This window comes from Lonchura striata, chromosome 11 (assembly GCF_046129695.1).
Source record: "Lonchura striata isolate bLonStr1 chromosome 11, bLonStr1.mat, whole genome shotgun sequence".
Classification (NCBI taxonomy): Eukaryota; Metazoa; Chordata; class Aves; order Passeriformes; family Estrildidae; genus Lonchura; species Lonchura striata.
This window is the reverse complement of record NC_134613.1, coordinates 9,560,934-9,576,331: the sequence shown is the minus strand read 5'-3', so window position 1 is coordinate 9,576,331 and position 15,398 is coordinate 9,560,934. Positions and strand designations below refer to the sequence as shown.

The window sequence follows — 15,398 nt, the reverse complement described above, 5'->3', positions numbered from 1 at the left end:
AACCAGAAAAATAAGCAGATTTGATTTTTTAGAAACCAAACTGACTTTTCAAGAGTTTCCCAGAAGTACCATTTCCCAGCTTACAGAGACCTGATTTCATATCTGCAGTAATTTCATTAGTATGTAGGAGTGATTAGGAACCTTTGGAGAAAGTTTCTGAAGAAAACCTAGAGACTGTTAGATTGCCACATAATGACCATACAGTTGTCTTGCACCTTAAAACAATTATCTCTGTGTATGAAGACAGCTGTCTAAAAGACAAAGGCTTATTTCAAGTCCTTGAACTAAATCTGTTGTGGATGTCTGAGTATTTCAGTCTCCAGCTACTGCACCAGGAGCCTTCCAAAAGCTCTGCAATTCCATTCCATCAGTAGATGATACCCTAACTAAATGAGCTCAGTGCAAATCCTTTCTCAAATTCACAATTTCTACTCTGAATTAGTGACTGAAAAAGGGAGTGTCTTGATTTCAGATTGTAAAGATAAAAAATGAGTGCCACATCTATGTTGGTTTGTTGTTTTTGGGTTTTTTTTACTAGCATATTTGAATCTTCTCCCATCCTTCATTCCACTCCTCTCAATGTCAAATTCATTATCATGCCATGTAAGTGGGTCTTACTACAAAATAACTGAACTCTGAACTCTTTTCTCTACTTCTGTTTTTTTATTATTTCAACAGTTGTTTAAAGTTATATCTCTGTCTCCAAATGCAATTCTCCAAAGAAAGGACAGTATTTTTTTTTTCCTTTTCACATGATTAAGCTATTCAAAACAGGCCTCAAGGCAGTGATTTAACATTTGGAAACATAAAGATAATAAGATTTTCTAGTTCAAAGTAAATCATAGCCATTGCATATCTTGACAATTTTGTTCCTGGATATTTAACTTAGGGATCAAAACCATTAATCTAGAATGCATCTATAAATTTATTTAATGTTGTGTCAATGGATAAAACTTCTCCCCGACTCACATAAAAAATGTGTTTAGTAATTCATGTATATTAAACGGCAAAGCAGTAATGTGTTCAGGGTATGCTGTCTGCTGCTGAGAGGTAGAGATGTCTGAAAGAGATGTTACAATTCACCTTTTACCAAAGAGCTGTCTTTATTTTTATCATGTTAGTTAGAAGGATTTCAATTAAGTAAAACCCTCCCAAATCTGTAGCTATTACAAGTGACACCCTGTAAGAATATTGCAACCAAGAAGGATTGGCAAAAATTATTCCTCCAGTGTGTTTGGTTTATATTTGCAGCCTTGGGTGTATTCAATTTCATTATTTCCAAAGCATATGCAATTTCTGCTTAGCCTTTCCTAGAGTTGCTAAGAGGAAAATATCACTGGAGGTGGTAGGGAGGCAGCTCAAAATTATGAGTTTGGCAGAGGAAAGTAACAAGCAACTTGGTAGCTTTCAGGTAATTTTAATTTTTTAAATTATCTATCAAGCTTTTTTCCTTTTATTGTTTTTTAAAACCTTTTTCAAACATGTATACAAAATTTTCTAAATCTACTTTCACTAGTAGCTTTGTTCAGTCCTGCTCTCTCAAACACTACCCTAAACATCTGCTGAGGAAATACTAAAATTTCACTAGCTATACACAGTGCATGGAAATACTGTCAGAGCAGGTACTGCTGAATGAAATTCACATATGCATCTAAAAAAGTGGACTAAAAAGAAATTAGAAATGCATACAAATTTGAAATATTTAGTTATGATTCAACCAAATTTCCAGTTTAAAATTTTTGCCACAGAAGCAAATTTCCATGTCTTTGGATATGTAAGATATCCATAAGCACAGACTACTACTGTGACCCTCCTAGAATTATCACTGAAAGGGCTGGTGAAAAGAAAAATGCACTTGCAATTTAATGTTGTTACTCAATTGCACAATGCAAATCCTGCTTGTCCCATTTGCCCAGCTGTGGTCTCCATGTACAGCAGCTGGAGATACCCAGGGTGAGTTCTCAGGAGCAGCTCAGGCAGAAGGGCTGTGCTGTGGCAGCAGCACAGGGCACAGGGTGTGCCAGCTGTGCTAAGCCACTCTGGTACCGCCTTGCTTGGGTGACCTGCAGGACAGTCAAAGGATTTGGAGCAGCTAATAATGTTAATTTTAAATGGGCAATCTGCATTTATCTTTTATCTCCTCTAATTTATCCATATCCACAGCACAGACGTTTTATTTTTTTAAGATCATGCATAAGATCTTTGAAAGTTTTGGTAGTACTTGCAGTTAATAAGTGGCTTAACTGAGTCTTAATTCTGCAATGCCAACCAAGAGACAACACTGACAAGTAGGAAGGAGGCCCTTTACTAATCCATATGTGTTTTAATAGAAGATTCTGACATTCTCCTTGGCCAGTCTTAACCACCTGTAGCCATGACCCTTGGTCTTGCACATGTTGGTTAGTAGCCACAATTATTTCTGAGAGTAGCTGGTTTTTAATTTTTAAAATTTTAGTTAGGGCTTCTTGAAAAGAACCTGTGCAAGAAGAATTAGAGATGTATGTTCCAACTGTAGGAAATAGGAGAAAGGACTTGTTCTCATCTAGCTCATGAAGTTGCATTTGTGAAGCTGGTTAATACAAACTATAGAAATGCATACTGACAATCAATCTCTTGTTGAAAGAGAATCTTTGTATTTAAAAACCCTGAAGTTGTTTTTTTAATTTCATTTAATGCAATATATAAAAATGTTGTATATTCCTACTGTGGAAATATTCTTTGGAAGAGAAAAGGGAAAAATACTTTCTGCATTTGTGGGATGGCATGGTATAACTTTAATGTTGCACTCAAATGGAGCTAAGCACACACTGAATGCCTTCTATTTCTATTTCTCCACATCAAAAGATTTTTTTTCCTGCTGACACAGCAAAGCTGACAACGTGCTACAGTAATCAATGCTGTCTGTGTCTCAGACAAACCCAAGCAATGCAGGCTTTGAAAGGCTGCAGATATGCTGTCAGTAACAAGCTGTCTTGAATAACTTGAGGAACAGCAAACAGAGCATCTCCACATCACCTGCTGCCTCCAAACCTCTGCCATGTCTTCAGGAGGCAGGACAGAATGCACTATCATTGACTTCAGACAGGCATCAGAAAAACATTCCAAGGAAGAACCCACCCTTATTGGTTATTCCAAGATAATGAAAGCACAAAATGCCTCCTTCTCATAATAATTATCACTTTTATCTTCTCCAACAATCTGCATCACACAGCTTCCACCTTTTGAGCTGAGGCAGGGACACAAGCACACCAGGTGGATCAGGTTATGTGTGAACAAGCCTCAGTTTAGTATCAGGTGCCTGCCAGGCTGACCTACTAACACAAAACACCAGCAGTGCTTTACTTCTGCTGGCTGCTGTAATTAAAGGAGTCTGTACCAGAAAGGATGCTGCACAGGGACTCCAAGAGTATTAAGGAGCTTCAGATCACTGAGATAAATTAAAAGCTGGAAATTAAAGATGCTGTAAGTATTGTCTCATATTAGAAGGGATTTTGCTTCATAATTGTACTGGATATGCTTAAATATGTATTTTCTCTGAGCTTTTATATTACAGGTCTCATGCAGTTTCCTAATTGCTAGTGTATAAACTGTAAGCTACTTTAGAAAAGTGAACACAATTCCTTTTCTCAGCATTCTTATAATTTTGTATCAATGGTTCTAGGACCTGTTTCCACATGTACTCACATAAATGAACAAACACAGTCTATTTAAAAACTTCAGTCCATGCCCAAAACTTATCCTTTAAATTTTTTCAACTTTTCATCTGCCAATCTCTTTTTCCCCTTTTAAAATAAGACATGGATAGAATTTCATGTAATTAATACCTAGTGACTCTAAGGAAAAAATAAAACTTCTTCTTTTTAAACCAGGATATTTTAAATGGTACTATAAGAAAATGCCTTCAATTGATACAATTGGATTCCTTTGCCATCATACTTTTTGCTATCAGAAGTCCTGACATACATAGGAGCCCTTTTGGATAGTTTCCTGCATGGCCACAGAGACAAAGTCCCATACACATATATTCATGCATAAGCATAAATGGAAGAGAAAAATGAATGCATTATCCTTTCTTTTTAGATAGTGAGCATATGTTCATTGTTGACAGCTACAGGACATGAAGTTTCAACTTCTGAATGGTTCAGGATTCAACTAAAATATAAAGAAATTGCATTTAACCAGTGCAAAGACCACAATATTTAAAAAAGACAATCTGCAAAATGAAATTCTAGAATGAAAGTCCTTCTAAACTTCAGCATGTTAGGGTGTCATGTCAGATTGTAGCAGAACCAAACTCTAGTCATTTGCAGAGACAAGTAGGTTGTATTTATTTCTAATCATAATTATTTTTAAGGATATTTCCTGGTATTTTCTGTCAAGCTGAAGTTTCTACAGGATATTGGGTAATTTTGGTTTTATGCCTGTGTGGAAAAAGGAAGAATTCTCCCCCAGGTTAGAATAACAAAGAATTTCTGTTCCCTTTCTGATTCTGTAAGAAAGAATTAATTCTGGCATCTCCTACCTCCTTTCATTTAGAAAATTCTCTAGAATGCTAGCAATCCCTTTGATTCCCCGTCTCTATGCAGCCCTTCATAATCTACATATCTTGATTTGTTTGTCCTATAAATTTTATACAGTTACAAAAAATTATAGGACAGGGTCAATCTCTACACAGTTTTATTTCAAAAAGTCTGTATCCAGTTGACTTCTTATAAAAGAACCAAGTGAAAATGGTGATCCCTTCCACCCTTTACAGGAACATAAACTGTATTCCAGCAGAAAATTCAGATCTTTTGCAAGACTCCAGTGCTCTTCCAAGTTTTTTTCTTGTTATTCGGTGTCAGCAAACCATATAATATCAATTACATTTTTTCCACTCCATTTTACTGTTCTCTGCACTGTATTGCTAAAGATACCCTGTACTTTCCAGACTACTTGGATGATAGCTGTGCTCCTTGGACACAACTATAACACTCTGAAGATTCCCCTCTTTTGCAATAAGATTCTTCTGCATCACACAACTACCACACTCTGAAGTCCAAGCAAATACGAAGGACTAAAAAGCTAATCCAAAATAAGATACGGTGTATGAAGAGTAAAAAAGAGTATTTATCTATTTTATTTTTCTGAAGTGCAGGATAAAGGATGGTACAGACTGCTCCACTAAATGTCAGGTGGTACCATAGCAGTTAATGCTAAACACTCATCTCCTGTGTTGGACACAGCTCCAGCTGGCACAGCCTTGCAGCTGACCAAGGAAGGAACAGAGATGCCTCATGCAGGGAGAAGAATTCAGGGTTTTTGTTGTACTATACACTCAAGACATCCTTTGCTTCTCCCACATAAACACTAATAAGTATCACTTGTTGCATTTTTTGTTGTTTTAGGTGATCTTTGACTTGATAGTGTGAACATTATACATTACTCAATTTTTCTTTCTTAAAAATAGCTGCTCCCTTTTACCTTCTCCAGTGAGGATATACTGCTTGGAACAACAGTTGCAGCAGGCACTTTACACACACAGCATGCACAGCATCTAGAAAGACAAGGGGAATAAAACAAAGAAAGCAGAGAAAAAAACATACTTGTCCACAGTCTTGATTTTTAGGAAGTTATGACAAAAAAAAAGGCTTTCATTCTCCCAATTATTCTTTAAAAATATGTTTTACACTAAGTACTCTCCCACTGAAACAGTTATTGAAAAATAATTTTTACCAAGAAGTTCAATTTCAGATGTGAGCAGCTTGCTCTGAATTGTGTAGGCAGCACGAGAACACTGCAGAAGTGTTAGTGTAGAAGTAACATATAAGTGCATGAATAACATCTTACTGATTTAACTGTGAAATATGTTCTTTTGGCATTCATAATTAGGGGCAGAACAGATGGTGAAAGCTTAATATGTCCATTAAAATAAATTATGTTGCCAGTGTTTCCTTAGTCTACAAAACTTTGATTGGGTTGGCTACTTCAGATTGGTATTTTTTGTTCTCCTTGGAATGGTTCCTGTGCATATGCCGGAGAGTATTTTGTACTGTAACTGCAGCAGAAAGGGAAAAAATATATTTGACGGGGAATTCTGTCTAAGACTAACAACAGTTTTAAATGGCAGAACTCTGATTTAATTTTCTCCTCCCTCCCTTACAATTCTGTTCTTCACTAAAAGAAGGCCTAGTTGTATTCTCCTTACTCTCTCGCTTTCAGCATGTCAAAAGCTTGGAAACAATGCATGTGTCTTTGTTTTCCTTCTTTAAATGATCAATAAAACCCAGGGTCTGTTTTATGTACTGCAGAGCTGCATCTCTGAAGAACAGCACGTGTATTGTTGAGACCAGTATTTGCAAGATCTGAAATATATTTACTTATTCATTAAGAACCAACGGGGTTATATTAAATAAGCACATGCTGTATTATTTGGAGTATTTTTAGATAATATTATGAAACAAAATGAGAGCAATATCAGAATATGAGGTTGCAACTAACTCCCTTCTCTATCTGGAAATAACTTTTAAGAGTTTAGAGCACTTTTAGGACATGCAGTAAAATATTTTGCAAGTAAGAAACCAGCAGAGAGTGAAAATGCCTTTTAAAACTGAGCCAGTGGGTGCCTGGCAGCTGGAAAGCCACTTAATTGCCAAGCTCATGGCTCTCGTGAGCAGTGGGATCCAGGGACAGCCAAGTTGCAGAGCCTCCTGTTCTGCTGACCCTGCACCAAACAGGGGAAGGAGAGGTGACTTGAGGAAGGAGACATTGCTACTATGTTTGATTTATTCTTGATTTTCAAAAGAGCTGTTTAGGGAAGAAATGTGGACAGTCACAAACTAGGACAAACTTCTAAAAGTAGAGTAAAAGTGTGAAAGTCACAAATCAGCACAGCTTCACCACAGGATGGTTAACACCATTCTTTAGGCTGATCCCCATATCTTTGAAAAAAAAACTGTAATTTTATTTTTGGTGGGTTTCTGTTACGTGGAATATAAACAGCAGGCATGTCTGAGATTTAGAGGACATGGGGTTCACTTTAAATGCATAGATGATGTTAGATGTGTCAACTGCCATTTCTACCTTTAAAAACTTTCCTTCAGTCTTTGCCATCTGTGCCTTCTTTCCACTGCCTGGAGACCTGCTGCTTCTCTTATCTCTTTGCATGCCTATGTTTTGCCTGATAAAAGATTCTGCTTTGTGAAGTGCAGATTAGTTCACTGCTTGCATTAATAGAAGCCATCACTGCTAACTACATTCTAAAATAACCTTTCCCAGAAAAATCAACTAGGGAAAATGCTTCTATAGGCATCATATGAATATTATCCTTTAAGAGATATTTTTTAAAATAAACTAAACTTCACTAAACTATATTACATATTCAAAACTGAAGTACCTTAGCTAGATATATAATAAAAAGAGTAAACAAACAATTCTAAATTAAAAAAAGAAAAAAAAAAAAAGTGGCTGCATTTGGAAAGACTGTGCCATCAGAAGCATTGGAATAAAATCCTCAAAAGTAGGTATTTGATTCCTATGAGCAACAACTGGGTTTTGTACTAGAATGTCCATAGAATTTCCTTCATAGTTCCATCACTGCAGAATGAACTCTAAAGAGATTTCTGTTAGTGGGCAAAAAATCAACTAATTAGAAACTGCAACATCTTTCAAAACTCTTTATCAAACCTTGTAGTTAAGCCTAATTAAAATTCTCATTCAAAGCCAATTCTTCAATAAGGCGACAACAGGTAGACAGTGACTTTTACTAGGAGGTTGGAATTTGAAAATTTAAACTACTGTTGACTTTGGCAGATGAAGTGACACTAATGGGGAAATGGGAAAATGAGAGCACATTATCCCTAAGAGTGAGGAGCTACAGTCCATTAGTGCTGCACATGAGAGTCTGTGCATCTTCTGGTGTTACTGTAAAGAGCCAGAACATTTTAGTAATTAAGAGCCCTATCTTAGACACCAAGCTGAAAGGCACTCAGTTTTCATCTCCACCTGAGACTCCCTTTACGCTCTTGACCAAGTCTTGTGCCTACTAATAACCTTCAGATATACAGAGGTAGAGCTTTTCAAAAAAAGAGCAAGCAATTTTCTACAAATGTATGTGAAATAGCATAAGACATTGGATCTTGATAAAGTTTTTACTATCTCTTTGATACACCCATTAATTTTTATACTACTACTAACTGGAAAACTGTAGCAGAGAAATCAAGGCAGAAGTACAACAAATTGAACTCTTTTCACAGAAGCTGGAGGAAAAATAAGCAGTGGGAAGCCAGAACTATATTTGTATTATACATTATCCCAAGTTATAAACAACCTCACTTCAGTACGACCACTCGGAGGTAAATACACTTATTCAAAGTTTTACTTCAGTAAAAATTTCTGCATGATTAAATTTGAATGAATCTCACAGCTGCATATCAAAGTGTTCATGCTGGTTTAGCTTTGGTTCTAGGCTGCATTATCATACTATGCAAACAAATTTCTGTCAGTATTACAATGTTTCACTGCAAATCCAGTGTAATTCACATCAGTTTGCTATCCCCAAGCAGCCACTGCAGCTGGGAAACCATTGCTTAATTAGAGAAAAACATGAGTTCACAAAGCAAGCCAATTAGTGTCGGTAAATTTTAATCTCACCACATTTCATAAGGCAGTATTTATTAAGAAGAATACCCCTCCCCTTCTCCATCAACCTATTAACAAAAGAGTATCTCTAACTGCTTGCATTCTATGGTCATTATGTTTCAGATAAAGGAAAACAGGATATGTGCTTTGGGAAGATGCACTGCAGGCAGGCAGAAAATGAGACAAGAAAATGTTCTCAGATCCCTCTTTGTGTGCCTGCCTAAGCAGAACCTGAACCATTCAGAAGAGTAATAGATATGTATGATATAGCTCTCCATGTCTTTTAATTTCAACAAAAGTGAAATGTTAGTAATAAATCCTTTAAGGTGAAATACTTATTTCTCTCTTTAAAAGACCAAACCAAAATAACAAAACAACAACAAAAACATAAAATCCACAGCAATTTTAAGGTGAATACAACCAACAAATGAAAACCAAGCAGGCATTTTGAATCAAGTTCAGTTTTTTAGTCCTGTGTCTCAAAAAACAGTCAGTACAGTGCGTAAGCTTCTATTACTTTGTCTGGGGCAGTGAAAACTACTTTAGAAAACATGATACCTTCTGAATTGCAGGCCTTTGAGAATCTACAGTATCTGAAAAGTGGTAAATTGATGTATTTCAGAAATGTGCTCTGTCACCTGCATGTCCTATGCATCAGCTTCAGGCCATTGCCTTATCCTAAAGGCAACAGGGATAAGCTTGGGATGAACATTGGGATAAACTGGTATAGGCAATGCATAGGGTGCAAGAGGGTTTCAGCTTCTTTCACAGGGTTTGTAGAATTAGTAGCTGCTGACTTTTCCTGGTTCTCTTGTCTATGTATTTGTCTCAGGGCACCTCTCTTACTGTATGCTTGTCAAATCCCTACCTGTAAGATTTTAAAGGCTTTAGTAATATTTTACAGTCATTCTTCAACAGCATTTTCTCATTCTTCAACTTTGTTTTCACACTTCAGCTGAAATTTGCCCAAACAGCTAGGCACAAAATGTACCTAAGAACAGGAAAACCCCAAGTACACAGTAATTTCCTTCAAATGTCTTCAAAGCTTTACAGGAACTTCAAAATCACCAAAAACTATAAACTAGGAATACATAATTTGAAATTGGAAGGGGCCTTAAGTAATTTCTATTACACTGCTTTTCTACAACATAGCTCCATTTTAATATATTGAATCATTCCTGGAGTTTTTCAATGATTCTCCATAGTATCATTTCAAAAATGAAAGAAATGTGTGTTCATCCATTGGTTCTGAGACCTTAAGTCCTCCCAGGAGAATCACAAAAGGAACATAATGTTCCAAGAGCTGGATCACTGGTTAAGCTGATAGATGTGAAAACTCTAGTAGCTAGATAATAAGTTATTGGCTGCAGTTCTAAGAGTGAATAAATTATTTTAAGCTTCATAGTAATTCATGCTCACAAAATGAGTAAGGGTACCATCTGTTCGAGTACAGATAATACAAAATTCTTTTAATTTGATATTAAATTGCTCACTTTTGACATAGCTGTGTCACTGGTGAACAGTCGTATTGAAGTCCTATAGAAGCAGAAAATTACCTTTTCTGAACAATGGCAAAAAAATCACTTAGGCCTATAAGGAAGGTAGATGGAAATGTAGTAAATAATTTTGGAGTAATATATATGGGGGGAAAATTTGAACTCTAAAAGCGGGAAAAATGAAAAAGAAAGAAAGAAGGTAGTAAAACTACTTTGGAGTGTGAAATAGTTTCAGGTTAACTCATGTGTTCTCCAGCAGTGTTAAAACTTCAAATAAGCAGGGTATCCTGCACCAGATACTCTCTATGCCCAAATCACTTCATCTCCATGTTTCTAATAAAAGCCTTAACTAACTCCTGAAGTTCTCATTCATCTCCCTAGAGACCTTACAGTCATGCCTCCAAAGTAATTTAAATAATTTAAGGCAACGGATGTGCATACAGAAGCTGAAAATCTGAGTAGAATCTGGTTTTAATATATTTTTTATTTTATAGCCTATCTACAGTATTATCTAAAAGTAATTAATTTGTGCTGCTTCTAGAGGAAGTGGGATAATTTCCTATACTTCATAAATATTTTTACTAATTCCTATTGGAGAAAGATAGAAATTTAGTTTTAATGACTTAATTGTAGTGGACAAAAGAAATTATTAGTATAATAAGAAAAATGACCTAAAGTAGATTTGAAGAGCTGTATTATACTTCTTCTTCTTCTCTCTCACGAGAAGGATGGGGAATCTATGCATTCCACCTCCCTGTGCTGGTAGTTTGCCAAGTCAGAGGAAATTACTTGAGTCTACCACAGTTTACTATTCATATTACAAAGTACAAGACAGAATAGCTGCAGTGGATTGCCAAACACAGAACAGTCAGGTTTTCCACTGCCAAGCAAGTTCCTGGTTCAGCTCCAAAGGAAAAGCCAACAGCTCTCCTGCACAGGAGAACAGGAAGACACTGATATAAGGTCAATCATAATGAGCACCAGTATTAGCACTTCAGTTGCCTTTTATTTTCTTTTTTCCTTCTTGTGGGGGCAGGGGGTGGTAGGTCGTAGCAGAAAATAAAATTTTCTTAATTTATATGGAGGACATAGATAAATCTTTTCAAGTGTTTCCTAACACCTTTTCCTACATGTAAGAGCCAGCATATGAGGAGGCATAACCTGCTTACTAGATATAATAATAAATGAATTATCAAAGTCCTGTATCTCTAGGTGGTTGCTGGATAATAAATAAAATAGGAGACTAAGAACTTTTAAGGTTTTCACTTTAAAAACCAGATTTTAAAAATTATTATTATTATTATTATTACTACTGTTAATGAAAAAGGATGCAGTGCTTTGATGATGTGCTAATCTTACACCAGAGGAGTAAGAATATGATCTTTGTAGTGGTAGCCTGAGTGGCTATAAGAAAAGAGAAATTGCATTCACTAAGGTCAGAGAAAACACTACAGAAATTAGACACAACTTAATTAGAATTGTAAAATAAGATTACTTCCTTAGATATGATACAGAAAAGTATGTTATGTTTAAGAAGGCATATGATAAAGTAAATGCTAATTGCAGGCCTGAAGGACAGGCAAAAAAGTGTTCTTTTCTATAGTGGCTGTGAAAGGAAGTAACAGGCTATAAAGAAGGTATAAAGACTTCTGGTTTAGAGGTCATATATTTCTGTTTTAGGAATACTGAGAGAACATTTAAAATCCTGAACAAAGGCAGTGTCTAGAATAGAGGTGCAAGTATAAATCATCCATAACTAATTATGAGATTACTGAAGGGTATGGAAGGTATGAGATTACATAAAGGGTATGGGGGGAAATAAGATAGAACAATGGACACTGTTGTAATGACTTCTACAGGAAAAGAAAGTCTCCTTGGGTAGGCATCTTGAAAAATATTCAGGACACAGAAAACAATACAGCCATGAACGACTGACAGAAGAGAGTACAATTTCAAGAAAAAAATCATGCTGGTAGTGTCAAAGACCCTAGAGAACAGAGCAATGGTTTTGATCTTGGACCACCAGAATGAAAAGTCTCAAATCAAAAAGCAGTTCTAAAGCTGTGTCATCTGAAAGACTGCATTTTGGTCTCATAGCTCAAAGAAGAGAGGAATAGACCAGGGTTGGAAGGGACCTTAAAGATCATCTTGTTCCAGCCCTTCTGCCATTGACAAGGACACCTTTCACTAGAACAGGCTGCTCAAAGCCCCATGATACAAAAAATAAAGTGATGTGATAAAGTATTTTGGCAGATTAAATTAGGTACTTTTATTTGCAATGCTACTTTTAATCTAAGTTTTCCATGAATAGTTTCCTTTTTCGTTAGCATCTTAATATCTTATATCAGGAATTATGTCACAATTTGTGTATTTCCCCCCTCTTTTTTAGGATTTAGTCCAGATTCTTAGAATATCTCTGCTGAAGGCTGGTGGAAACACTGCAGTTCCAGGGAACACAGACAATGTTTCTGCACAAGCTGGATACAATAATGAAGAAAATTCACCTACAGTAAGAGACATCATTAATATTCTAAGTGCTTTGTGAATAATCATGCAGCTACTACCATGCCATTGTTTAATGAGCTCCCAGTGTGGAGCTCTCCAGCATGACACCACGGGTTCTCAGAATCCCAGGGGGTTCTCAGAATCCCAGTTTGGCCAGGCCTCCTGCACCCACTGTGCTGTTCCAGTACTGGAGGCACAGCAGTGACAGAGGCACAGGGAGCTGAGTGCTTCCAGAACTTCCCGCTGGGATCCCTCCCAGCCCTGAGGGATGCTGAGCTGAAGCTGTTTCAGTCTTTGGGTGCTGCCTTGCCTGACTAGAAGGGACTGAGCAGTGCCAGGCTGTAGTCACAGCCACTTTTCAGGACCTGCCGGTGTGTTTGAACATGTCTGAGGTGACTTGCCCCAAGCCTACATGGCTGCGATGGAAATTCTCACAAAGGACTAGAAAATTTTCCAACTTGTTTTGTAGCTCTGTTGAATCCTTCATCTCTGCAGGGAAAAAAAGCTTTTTCTTTTTTTTTCTTCCCTTGCTAGTCTTGCAAAGAGCTAGAATTCCTGAAAAAATGGTGAAACTGGGCTACAAAGGTGTTATGTAGGACATCTACATGTGCAGCAAAATACTTCTCTCTCTTATCACACTCTACAAGCAACTTGATGTTAACTCTGAACTTTCTATAACAAAAATAGCTGAAATTATTGCAGCAGAAAGCAAGGAAAAGAAAGTTCTTTGTATTTCAGTATGAGTTTTTTCTATCTGCAAGTTCTGTAGTATTGGTCTCTCTCCTGCTCTTCTACAATTGCTGCCGCAGTCATGCAAATAGAGTTTTTAAGCAGCTAAAATAAGAAATTAAAGTCTTCTAAAAATTTAAGAAGAAGTGGCCTGGGTTAGACATGAAAGAATTTCTAGTGCTGTGTTAAAAACTGAATTTTTTCAGCAGTTAATATTCTATTTAATTATTTTGCTTTAAGATATGCAGTCTTTTATAACACACTCAGTAAATTATCTGTTCAGTTATTAGAAGTCTGTGAAAGAAAGTTACAGCTAATACAGCACATTTCCTAGAAGCTGTACTCAAGATATTAATGCTTCCTACTAAAGTAATTGAAATAGGCCTCTGAGTTCAATCACCTCTAATTGATCTTGTTGTGATGACTTGGTTCCATAGCATTCCAAACACATTCTCTCTGCTTATTGAGATGCACTTCCTGTACAATAGTATTATACAAGCTGCCATTTGTACTTCACTGTACATTTTTATATTACTACATTATTTTATTATAATGTCCTTGAGATCCACAGTTAGAGATCAGTTAATTTTCTCAAGTCCCTTACACAGTAGGGCTTAAAAGTACTGCACAGCTTGGCTGTGATAAGATTCAACCCTTGGGATTAATGCCAAGAGGTGGCAGTGAGCTGCTGTACCACTGCACCACACTGCAGCAATTTTCCTGGGCTAACCCACAAACCCATGTATGCACTCTGAATCAATAAGCAGCATTCCAACGCAAGCACTTACAGAAATACTTCAGGTTTCCTAGCAAGTCTGATGTGAGGAGCAACCCCACACATTTCAGTCAAGTAAAACTTTAGCAAGTATGTGTTTTAAAGGTCAAGGAGGAAGTAACTTCCTTTTTGGAGCAAGAAGGGCTGTGCCATAGTCTGTTCTGGCAGAACTGTTCATCCTCATGTTGAAGCCTGAAGTTACAAAGGAACCACAAAAACTGAGGACTAATGCTCTTGCAAACAGGAGATTAATAGTGGGCAAACAGAAGGTTCCATGCTGAGATGATGAAAAAGGACATACTCCTCAAAAAGACTCAAAAAACCTTTGCCTACTGGATAGTAATAATAATGAGGATCTGGTACCTGTTCTTTAGAAGGCATCCAGCACCTTCAGAGAGTTATACAGCAGCCCTGAGTAACCTGGAACTCATACAGGTGCAAATATATCTCAAGTTGATCATGGGTAATAGATTATGGGTTTATTATCATTATTAATTTGGGAAGCAGAAGGCTTGAGGAAGAGACAACTCATGCTTAGTTATTCTATAGGAAGAGCAGACATTTCATTTCTGATCAGTTACTCCACTGGAGTTGAAAGATGGAGCACAAAAACAAAGTAAACTTTTAAGACCTTATGAATTATAGTTCCTAGTTGGATTTTCAATTATTTCACTACAATTATTTTGAGATACATTTTAGCAGGGACTCAACCATAAAACACTGTATTGCTAAGTAAGAAGCACACAGGAACAAAAGAAACAAAAATTAACTTTGCCATAGTAGACACTGTACACTCTAGTAAACACTGTCTACTAGATTACATGATGGTGATAATAATATTTTTTCTAACATCTAATAGGTATTTTGCCTATTGTTAGGAAAATCAATGTGTGATTTGATTTAGTCCATTCTAAGTAGGAAATTAATGTAAAATTTGAACTGGACACAAATCCTGATCAATCTCTTACTTTCTCTGATTACTACACTTGAATATTTGTTACACTGCTGGAGAGCACATCTAGTAGTGAGTTTCATTTCCTCAACAGAGCTGCTATTTTCCACTACACAAAACATTAAGACAATCTCTGGAGGCTGTCAAGAATATAATGCTTTTATAATAACATAACTATTATATTAACTACAAAGATTCTTAAAAATACCAGTAGCATAAACATAAAATTCATAAAAATACCAGTAGCATAAAAACATTTGAGGAAGTATGTATTTTGCATTAACTCTTTTCTTACTTGAACATCTTTAATTTTAGAATCAAA

The 15,398-nt window shown here is 36.4% G+C and overlaps 1 protein-coding gene across 4 annotated transcripts in view; it reads right to left on the bottom strand.

Moving 5' to 3' along the window:
* APBA2 (amyloid beta precursor protein binding family A member 2) overlaps positions 1-15,398 on the bottom strand; it is an 86,260-nt gene that overhangs the window by 52,627 nt on the left and 18,235 nt on the right. Inside the window, exon 2 of one of the 4 annotated variants that reach the window (XM_021532005.3) lies at positions 5,464-5,536. The exons of the other annotated variants lie outside the window; for them this stretch is intronic. The gene's annotated coding sequence lies outside the window, so the exon portion shown is untranslated. The remainder of the gene's footprint in view (positions 1-5,463; positions 5,537-15,398) is intronic. 4 annotated transcript variants of the gene reach the window in all.